Raw genomic sequence first — 11,569 nt, forward strand, 5'->3', positions numbered from 1 at the left:
AATAATAGATAATAAAGAGAAACAGGAAAACAATGGTGTGAATGCTTAAAAGCATTCACACAATAAAGAGAAACAGGAAAACAATGGTGTGAATGCTTAAAAGCATTCACACAATAAAGGTAACACGTATTTTTTAGCTAAGTAAAACAAACGTCATTTAAATGTAATTTGATATTCTATTCTTAGTAAACTAAAATAAAATTGCTCTAAATCATAAATATTCATTTATAATTAAAGGTTCATTATCCTACCAAACATCACTTCCATATAGACTGGACCAGCCAGGAATCGAACCACTGATTACAGTAGCTGTATGACCTTTTTTAATTATTTTCTTACTCGTAATAGTTTGGACCATTACAGTTTGGAAACACCTATATCATAAAGAATATTATAATCTAATTTTCCACTCTCCCTTAAAAAAACTCACGGCAAAGTCTGAAATCAAACAAATACTTTGAAAGAGTTTACTCCAGCTGTTTTCCAGATATACTGGCATGCAGTCCTGAAATGTAGGTCCGCACTCAATGTAAACAAAGCATTTGTCTGAATCCACAGAAAATCACGTGGAAGCTTGAGTGAACCACTTTAGGCTGGCTGTAGTCTGTGTAGGCTAACAAATATGGGGGGATAGGACAAGTATAGCATCCGAGAGAAGACATTTCGGTGGAAATATAAGAGTTACTGCTAAATGTGAAAAAAAAAAGAGAAAGATTGTTTAAGACAACAGTCAAAAATATTAGGGATCAAGCAGGGCGGCAGAGCACCATAAAGGCAGAGTTTGGCATTCAAACATACGTGGCTTTCACAAAACTACTTCTACACTGGTAACTTTACTGTTTCAACCATTACTGACTGTATTGTTTTATCTGCATACTTTACTCAACAAAACTGAGCGTAAATACATACTAACACATCAACATTGTTGGACTTCTCCGTCTCAAACGGCTCCTCCATGGATGTTATTATTGTTGACCTATTTTCAGTCATTTGGTTCTGTAGGTAAACAAACGGAGTTGGCATAGTTTTACTTACAAATTAGAAATTTAAGGACACATTAACCACTGATATGAGAAGAATTTTGTGCGCATTGTGTTTCTTACCTTGTGACTTTTTTTTTGACTGGTCTTCATGACTTTGCAATGGGTACCTTAAATTTTAAATGCAGGAAAAGTAGAAAAAATATATTTTCTTGTCCAGCAGAGGGCAGCATAAACCAAAGTAGATCTCTGATGTGTGTGTGTGTGTGTGTGTGTGTGTGTGTGTGTGTGTGTGTGTGTGTGTGTTTTTAATGGAATCGTTCGTTTAAACAGCACATTTTGTATCATGAGGAAGCATCCGGAGGGCAGTTGTTTCTGAGGCCAAGTAAAAAAGTCAGTATAGCATGTGCGAATAATATGCAGAAAATACAATGAGGCAAGGAAAAGGATGCAGGGTGGATCTTGACTAAGACCTTTCTGTGTGAAGTCCTTTTCCTGTGTGTGTTATGATCTTGGGTTTTTGTGTTTATTTTTGTATTGTAGATTATTAATCATACAACTTTGTCAGATATTTATTTTTTGTTTGTTTCCTGTTTACTTAGTTACATCTTTCATTTGTCATGGTTCCCTCAGTCATCCTTGGTTTCCGCTCCCCATTCACCTTTACCAATGAGGCTAGCTGTTCCAACTCAGTAATCACCCCTCACTTCATAAAAACTCCTCAGATTGTTTAGATCCTCCTGTTACCTGCATTGTTCATTAGCACTGGTTCTTGTGATCTGTTTGAGGCATACTCCCAGTTAATTTATTAGGCTCCTGCCTTGGTATGGTTGTCATTTTTAGCTACCTCTCAAGGTTTTTTTCTATATTGAAGTTTGAACTTTTAGTTTCAGTTTGTGTCTGTGACAGGATTTATTTTATTTTTATCTTTTTAACCTTACGGCCCCAAACAGCCCCTCTCATAATGTATAAATATGTTTTTACTTCCACTGCATCAAATCTGTTCCACATCAGACCTAACTATAGAAATACATTTTTAATTTTTTTTTTCATATTTTTTTACATTTTTATTACTCTTTTGTCATGAAAACCTTTTATTTCTTTTGATGGGAAAAACGCACACACTTTTTTGTTTTAACAAAAACAAAAAATCTTCCCTTCACTGGCTCCCTGTTTGTTTTAGAATTGTGACTTAAAAGGCCCTGAATGGACAGGCTCCTGTATGTCTGTCTGACCTCTAGATCCCTCAGATCTAATGATCATTTGTGTTTAGTTGTACCAAAGTCCAGGCTGGTCCACAGAGGTGATTGGGCCTTTTCAGTTGTAGCTCCTAAACCGTGGAACCAGCTGCCACTTCAGATCATACAGGCTTCAACTCTTGGTGTACACATTTTTACTCATTGGTGTTTAACACAGCACGAGAGTTGAGGTATGGGCTGATTTTATGGTTTTATTTTGTTCTATCATGTTTTTAATTGTTTAAATGTTGTTGTAATTTATTGTTTTTGTGTGCAGCACTTTGGTCAGTCAGTTGTTTCTAAATGTGCTATATAAATAAATTTGATTTGATTTGACATTTCAGCAACAGGGCAACTTAGAGTGCTTTACGTATAAACATTTTGAAAACGTGCAAAAAAACAATAAAAGCATGTAGAAAGATAAAAATATAAAATTCCAGACACTCAAAGGAAGAACGTTTCATAAAATTAAAAGCAAGTTTTGATTAAGAGCTGAAATAAAATATAAATGAATATAGAAACCACATTAAATTATTTTTTTTGCTTTATTCAAAGGCAGCAGTGAACAGGACGGTCTTCAACTTTGTGTTAAAGGAACTCGCAGTCGGAGTGGTCCAGCAGTTTTCTGGGAGTTTGTTCCAGATATTTGGTGTATCAAAGCTGAATGCCGTTTTTGCATGTTTGGTTCTGACTCTGGGAACAGTAAGCAGATTTGATCTCCATGCTTCCCAGTGCAGCAGAAGATCAGAGATGTATTTTAAATTCAGACCATTTAGGGCTTTGTCAACCAGCAATAAGATTTTAATGTAATTTCTCTGAGCAACAGGAAGTCAGTGAAAAACGTCAGAACTGGACTGACGTGATCAACTTTGTTGGTCTTTGTGAAGACTCGGACAGCAGCGTTCTGGATCAGCTGCAGCTGTCTGATGGATTTTTTAGGAAGACCGGTAAATACTCTATTACAGTAGTCAAGTCTGCTAAAGATAAATGTATGGACAACTTTTTCTAAGTCCTGCTGAGTCATCAGTCTGTCCTTTAATTCTAGCTTTGATTTTCAGGTGGTAGAAGGCTGTCTTTGTACCTGTCTTAATGTGGCTGTTTAGATTCAGTCAGAATCCACGATGATTCCAAGGTTTCAGCTGTCAGAGCTTTTTAGCATCACAGGCTGCAGGTGTGCGTTCACTTTTAGTTTTTCCTCTTTAGCTCCAAAAATTACTACTTCAGTTTTTATTTTCTTTGAGCTGAAGAAAATTTTGGCACATCCAATGGTTGATTTGTTCAATACACTCACTCAGTGCTTGTATTGGACTGTAGTCCCCAGGTGAGAAAGTGACGTAGGTCTGTGTGCTATCTGCACAGTTATGGTACTTCATCTAGTTGTTTTCTAAGGTTTGAACGACAGGGAGGATATAGATGTTCAACAGAAGAGGCCTCAGGATGGAGCCGTGAGGAACTCCACATGTAACTTTGTTAAGCTCAGATTTGTAAGGACTCATTGAATCAAAGAAGCTCCTGTCTCCCAGGTAGGATTTGAGTCAATTTAGTGCTGTGCCAGAAATACCAACCCAGTTTTCCAGTCAGTCCAGTAACATGTTGTGATCAACCGTGTCGAAAGCAGCACTCAGATCCATTAGAACTAAGACTGAGACTTTGCTGCTGTCAGTGTTCAATCACATATCATTGAAGACTTTAACAAGAGCCACCTCAGTGCTGTGATGAGGACCAAAACCCGACTGAAAGATGTCAAAGGCGTTGTTTAGTGCCAAAAGATTATATTTAACTGTTGAAACACGATCTTTTCAATGATCTTAGCCAGAAATAAGAGCTTTGACATGGGTCTGTAGTTATTCACAAGTGTTGAGTCCAGATTGTTCCTTTTGAGGAGCGGTTTGACGACAGCTGTTTGTAGGACCAGTGGAAAGACTCCTGAAACAAGGGATGTGTTAACAATCTGTAAAATCTCTGAGGCCATACAGTTTGAACTCTTTTGAAGAACCTTGTTTGTATGATGGCTAGACAACTAGAGGAATATGTCATATGTGGCATGACATCCTCTTGGTATATCAGGTTTATGGGATGAAATTGCGTTATGTTATCTGAAGTGGGTTTAAGTGGTTGCAGAGGCAGCATACATCCTGCACCTGATAAAGATGAAGTGATTGCTTGTCTGATTTTGTTCATCTTTTCTGTGAAAAAGGTTTCAAATTCATTGCACGCCTTGGTTGGTAGGAGTTCTGAGGGTACCAACACAGATAGGTTTGTTTGCCTGTCGATGGTAGCAAACAGGGCATTGTTGGTGTTTTTGGTAATGACGCCAGAGAAGAAGGACTGTGTCCTCAATTCTGAGTTATAAATTAGAAGTCTCACCTTATAGATCTCATACTGAACTTGTGGTTTGGTTTTACACTCTGCTTTTTGATACTCTCTTTTTTTCATTCTTGACTGAAAACATTTCAGTTCTATTAAATTCAAATCAAAAATACTTTATTATTCCTAAAGGGGAATTAAATGTTGGTGTAGCTCATAATCCTGGTTTTGTTAAAGAGTTGTTATAGATGCTGATGGCTGTGGGCAGGAAGGATGTCTTGTAGAAGTCTGTCCTGATGTGTCCTCGGTCCTTGTGTCCTCAAAGAGGCCCACCAGACAAGCCTCGCTGTCCTCCATGATGGCTGAGTTCTGGAAGCGCAGGTCGGTCTTGAAGTCCTGGGTGATCTCCTGAACCAGGTGCTGGAAGGGCATCTTCTGGATGAGCAGCTCAGTGGACTTCTGATAGTGGTGGATCTCCCTGAGAGCCACGGTACCGGGCCTGTAGAGGTGAGGCTTCTTCACTCCGCTGGTGGCCAAGGCGCTCTTACTGGCGACTTTGGTGGCGAGCTGCATCCTCGGAGCTTAACCTCCAGTGGATTTACGGGCGCTCTGCTTGGTTCTGTCCATGACTGGACTTCAGGGTTCTTCACGTTTAACATTGTTCTTATGGTTATGCAACATAACAAGATATCCAAAAGTACAAATGTTTCAGTACAAATCCTTCCAGCTACACAGCATCTGATGCCAGAGGAAGTAATCATCCAAAAAAGCGATTTACATAAAAAAAAGAGGAATAAAGTTTTCAAAAGCAATATCTCAGAATGAATGTAAAACAGAGCTACTCCAACATGCAGCCACCTTGAGCGGTGCAATTCTAGAAGCCACTCAAGCCATGGAGTCTTCACTGAGTTGAGAGCAATGACATCAACAATGTTTGCAATGATTGACTAGGTCAGTAATTGATAACAACATTGATTTTGATTCATTTTTATTTTTGGAGCAATGAGTTTATTCCAAAAACGTACACTTTTTACCCAAAACAGTCCCTCTCTTAAAAGTATTATATATATATATATATATATCCCAGGAACAACATCAGACATCTCAGTCCAGAAATGTGCAGTTCTAGGCACAGCCAAGATACTGCGCAGAACCCTCAAGCGCCCAGGCCTCTGGTAGAGGACCCGAGCTCAGAGGATGAAACAAAGACCACCCGCGGAGGGTGAGAAGGGAATTTTTTTTATTTTTATATATATATATATATATACATATATATATATATATATATATATATATATATATAAACCTTCACCTCATCTGATCTTTTCAACAACTTTAGACCCAACCAAAGATATAAAGTTTTTGATATATTTTTTTTATTTTATTGATGATTTTATCCCCATTTTGTCATAAGGTGTCATGTTTTGTCCTGTGTTCACAACTCATGACATGAAACACAGTGTGAGGTGCGTTTTGCATGCTTGTGTTTCAAAGTGTTTGCACTGGGTCCACACCCTTCTGCGCTGTGGGCACAAGACACTGCCTCCACTTTTCAGAGGGCCCTGGGTGTATCTCTTTATCTTGATTATGGACATGGCCCCAGGCTTGTTGGATTAGGCTGACTGCAAACAGTCCTCTGGGCAAATGGCTCCTCATTGTCACGACTGGAGCAATGAGAGCTCTGCAACTTGCTCCAAGAAGAGACGTCACCTGAAGCATTTGATGATGTTCCAGCTGGTGTCCACAAAGGTGAACAGGACAAAGGCATTATTGCATAAAATGTCAATCACGTGGTAGAGTAGGCACTTGGACCACTTGTGTGAAGCCTGAAGGTACTTTGTCTGCTGACAGCAGGAGTAGGTGCCACAAACCAAAAATTGCACACCGTCTTATTGTCCCACTGTCTCTTGGTTGACTTGTGTTGTGACTTGAACATGACTGTGATCAGCAGCCTCAGGCAGGCCTGCAGCTCCTCCTCACTCAAGGCCTTCATTCAGTTACTGACCTTCTCCCGAGGAGGTTTGTGAACTGCACAATTAGCTGCAGGATGTTCACAGGGACAAAAAGGTCAAATGCAGTCTTAGGATTGAAGATCCTGGCAAGTGTGATGTAAGTCAGCCCCTGGGGTCAAGATAGGAGGGGTAAAAAAATGGCAGAGCCTCTTCTTATGGGGTAGACCACGGGATTTCCCCAAATCTTGATCTCCACAGAAAGGTGTCATCCATCATTACCTCTGCACACACAGAGGCAATTACATGATTGCCCACCTTTTATGGTAATATCAATTAATAAAATACTTAAACTCAACCTTGATCTTGAATTGTCGTCAAATATTGGTCAAATATTTTCAGCTCAAGAGAAGTATCTAAACAAACCAGCAGTGATGTCTGCTGTTATCTGTGTCAGAAAACAAATTAGCCTTATTAGACATGGGAAACAAATACTGAGTGTAAATGTAACCTCCACCCCGACCCCATCCCATTGCTTCCATCACCTACAAATCATCGTGGTGTGACCTTCGAGGATGCAGTGGTGACAGGCTTTCTAAACTGTAATAGTTAGTCTAAGCAGTTTAAGTGCCTGCACAATCATTGCAAAGAAGCAGGTCATTAAGAAATGTCATGGAAATGATGCAGCAATGCTCTCTACCAGCTGGGTACTCAGAAGCAGAAGAAATACTTCATTTTTTGTTGCTTTTCCTGTCCATTGATAATAGACAGGAAATGCAACTGCTGCTTTTCCTGTCTTAAAAAGCTGCTTAGATGACCTGGCAGTGAAATAAAATTATCATCAACTTATGTCAATATTACAATCCTGTACACTGTCAGTTTTAAATGAGGTATTAAACAGAGAGACAAGCACTGCAAACATACTTGAATCTTGTCTTTAAGGTTTAAGGAGAAATGTCTCTCAGACTTCTCTGTAGAATAGAAAATGGCACAGTGTTATGGCTACAAACCTTTCTGATCTTCAGTGGCTGAATTCTACCAACCGGGTGCTGACTTTTCATTTTCTACCATCATCAACCAATAAAATATCTCCATGACTACTGAAAAAATTACCATGAAATTAAATACAGAAATTCTAATGACTTAAATCCCCAAGTGAACCACTAAAAAAGAATCGAGTAATATCGTTATCAATTCAAAATTTAATTGATCTTTTTAAGTAACAATCAAACTAATTTCAAATCGCCTTAAACAGAATTTCAGTATCATTTTAACCAGCGTCCGAGATTTTACATCCACAAAATTAAATCGCAACAGCAAACTTTTGGCAACTTAAAAAAAAAGCTGGATAAAGTATTTGTAAAATCATTTATTCATAACTGTTCTTCATTAACATTTCTTTTTAAAAACCACAATTGACTATATTTGTCGAAGAAACAATCTTGAAAATCAACTAGCTAAAATTCAGTAGTTTAAAAAATAAATATCCAGTGAATCATGGGGTTATTTTGACATGGGCAATCAAGATTGTAACTAGAATAAATATGTCAAATTATAACATACTGCCTTGAAACAAGTGACTGACTTAAGGTAGCATGTTACTGGATTGTGATTGTTGGAAACTCTAAATTACATTAAATTAAGGGAATTTTTAGTTGCAGTCTCTCTGTAATCAACATTTTTAGAGTCAGTGAGTTGTACAGTCACAGTTTGTGCAGGCAGTTTTGGAAAATCCCCGTCTATTTTTGAGTGTACAGATTGTAAAAGTTTACTCTTGGCTGTGGATAACATTTTATTGCCCACCTCCACCCATATTGTACCCACCTTTACAGTCGCCCCTTACGTTTATGATTTAATCTGCTGGAGTACAATTTAGCAATGAAGAGAAGCAGATTTGGACAAGTTTTTTAATCATTGTTATTTATCACTGGCATGGTTTTTCGACCTGAATGTACGGGCCGTAGCCTCGAATATTTACTGACATAGGAAAATGTCAAAATACAGCTTTAGAGCGTTAGAATTGTGGAAACTAAATTAAGACATGCTTGAGATGCTCACAACCACTCTATGACTATTTTGGGAGAAAATTTGTCACACAAATGTTTTGAACATGTACTTTGATCATGTTTTGAAGGGCCCAAAGTGGCCCCCAAGTGGCAACAACATGTTACATACAGACAAGTGTTCACAGAGCACCACTGCAGAGTTTGCTGAACAATGCTGAAATATTTACACTTTAAGGCTCTTCTGCACTAGCTGCACATCTGACAGCAGATGACTTTATTCATCTACGCATTCCCCCCTTTCTGGCGTCAAAAGAGCATTCACATATTGATGACCACCTTTGTTGACGTGTGCTGATGATGTTTGTTTTTACACTAATGACTCTTTTTAACTCATAGTCCTTCTTGAGTTTCTTTTTAAACCTTTTGTTTCTTTTCTCACTTGCAGCTTCTTAAATCTTTCTCAGCCTCTTCCAAGACTTGTCCTTATTAAGAGCCACCGTGGCTGCGTGGCCATCACTACAGTTGTCTTAACTCTGACAAACCAGTTTTTTTTCTGGTTGACATAAAACACACTGCAATAGATCCTTTAGTGTAGGAATGTTACCACAAACAACCAATTCAGAACTCCAGTTCACTGACAGGTGTAAAGACTGGACACACAGGTTTTATCTAGTGTTTGGAAATTCATTTATAAGTAGTTTAAATGTAAGGGGTGTACATTTATTTGGAGTCCCACACAGTGCTGTGTAACATTTTTGCTGATTTGTATCCCTTCTTGCTTGCAGTTATTCTAATTTGTCATTAATCCCGTCTGGCAACTACTGGTTGGCTCGCCAATTAAACTTTAACAGGCCTTTAGCTCTGCTCTCCTGCTAACAACACAGTAAAACACTATGGAGGGTCCCTGCCCCATCTGCCAGGACCCCCTTCGTTACAGTCAGGAAACAGTGCTAAAATAGTACAGATAGGTCCCTCCTCCTCGCAGGTGGCTATGTGAAGTTGTCAGCCGCCTTCTTTATTTTTCGCCAACTATCTTGACGGATTTCTAATCGTGTACAGTGCAGGTGTCTCTTTGATGCCATCTGCCTCTAACCCAAAAGTACGCTTGAGTTTGAACTTTGTGGAAGGAGGATTCAGACCCAGACAGATACAAAAAAAAACAAAAGGGCTGAGTGGCAGCAAGGACTAAATAACAAAAACCCACAAATAAAAGCAAAACCAGAAACACGAGGCGGATGCTACAAGGAAACCAGACTAAACATGACAACAACAATGAACCAGTGGGCATGAGAAGAAGATGACCGGGTTTTAAAGGCAGAGGGCGAATGGTAAGTGGACTCAGGTGACTGATTACAAACTGGGGACAGGTGCAGATGGGCGTGGCAGGCAAACAAGTAACGAGCTGAGGAAAAGTGAATGATGACAGGGGACACAGGGAGCAAAAACACAAGAAATAAAACAGAATTACAAAAATGATGTTCAAAAAACAAGTTCAAACAGTTCCCTTTATTTTCTTTTGGGTGATTTATCTGCCTCCTCGTGTAGTGAGCTGAAACATTGTGCACACACACACATTGGCCCACCTATACATACGCTAGACCCATACTGTGCGCACACTGCCTGTACACACCAGTTCACATGCACATCTCACTGAGTAGCTGCATATCTTACTGACTAGTTTTGCTCGGAACCACAGCCGGGGTGGACAGACTCAAACTGAACCCTAAGTATGCATGCACAGGTGGGCAACCTTCTGACTCCTGTACTTTAAATACTTACCTAAACTCTAAAAAAAAACTAAAATGAAACTTGAACTAAGCTTCTGTATAAAAAACTTAAGCATCTAAACAATTCTACCCCACTATATAAGGATCTATCTGAGCACAAACTCCTATAGCACCATGCTTTTACTCTGTGACTAAACCTTCTCACCTCAACAGCCAAGATTTCCTTCTGTTAGCTACCCACATAGCAAAATTTGTTTGGCCCAGTTCTAGTTCACTTGCACTCAGCCCACATACCACAAAGAATGACCACCCTTTGGTGGCCCAAATCGGGTTTGCCAGAAGTGAATGACACATGGGTCAACATGAGCTGCAGACACACTTGTGGCCCAGAACAATTTCAGCACTGGCACCAGATGCAGCCATACCTAAATCAAGCTATGTTATATCGACACACATTTGACCAAGATTAAAAATGCCTCAACAACGATGATACAATCATATAAATAACATTTATTTATATATTCATCGATTTTCTTTACCTGCTTTTCCATTCAGGGTGGCAGGGAGCTGGTGTCTATCTCCAGCAGTCACTGTGTGAGAGACAGGAGACCTCCTGGACAGGTCTCCAGTACATCACAGGACAGACAACTAATCACACCCTCACCCACACCTAGGGACAATTTAGAGTTACCAAATAACCAAACGTTGCACGTTTTTGTTCAGTGAGAGGAAATGAGATTTCACATAGGAAAAGCAGTTTTCTCTTGAGAGTCCCTTTTTTGTCATTTCCCATTTATTCCCACTGCTTCAACTTCTGAATAATTGCGAGTTTGCCCCTTTACTTCCTCTGTGAAAGAAGATTAGCAAAGCAAAGCAGCTCCCGGCAAAAGAATGTGAGTGAAATGAAGAGCCCAATGAGACAGTGCCTGCATGCCCCCCACCCAAAGTGATGATAAAGTATAAGAAGGCTTAACGTCTGGAAAATGGTGACACAAGAGCAGGCAAATAAGCCGAGACGTATGTGTTTGTGTTTCTGTCTATCTCTGGCTCGCATGCAGGAAGTGAGAGCGTCAGTGGAAATGATAAGGTTTTGTTGCTCTGAGCAAGGAGGTCCGACGCTTCTTGTGCTTGTCCGTGCAACAACTGTTGAGTTATGTAAACAACAACCATAATTTAAAAAAAAAAAAGTTAATATTAAAATTCAACACGTCATTTTGTTGACTTTTGCTGGTAATAAAGTTGCAAAGAAAAGGGAAAAAAAAGTGAAGCAAACAGAAAGATGTGCAAATGCAGCTGGGCGAGGAGACAGTCATGACCTGTGCGCAGGGAGAGGGAGGGAAGCAGAAAGCAGAGCGAGAGGGA

The 11,569-nt window shown here is 39.4% G+C and overlaps 1 pseudogene; it reads right to left on the reverse strand.

The window, feature by feature from the left end:
* Positions 1–3,888: 3,888 nt before the first annotated feature.
* On the reverse strand, positions 3,889–5,152 carry LOC119617629 (annotated as a pseudogene).
* Between the last annotated feature and the right edge of the window lie 6,417 nt (positions 5,153–11,569).

The sequence above is a fragment of the Kryptolebias marmoratus genome, linkage group LG13 (assembly GCF_001649575.2).
Source record: "Kryptolebias marmoratus isolate JLee-2015 linkage group LG13, ASM164957v2, whole genome shotgun sequence".
In the NCBI taxonomy this organism is placed as follows: domain Eukaryota; kingdom Metazoa; phylum Chordata; class Actinopteri; order Cyprinodontiformes; family Rivulidae; genus Kryptolebias; species Kryptolebias marmoratus.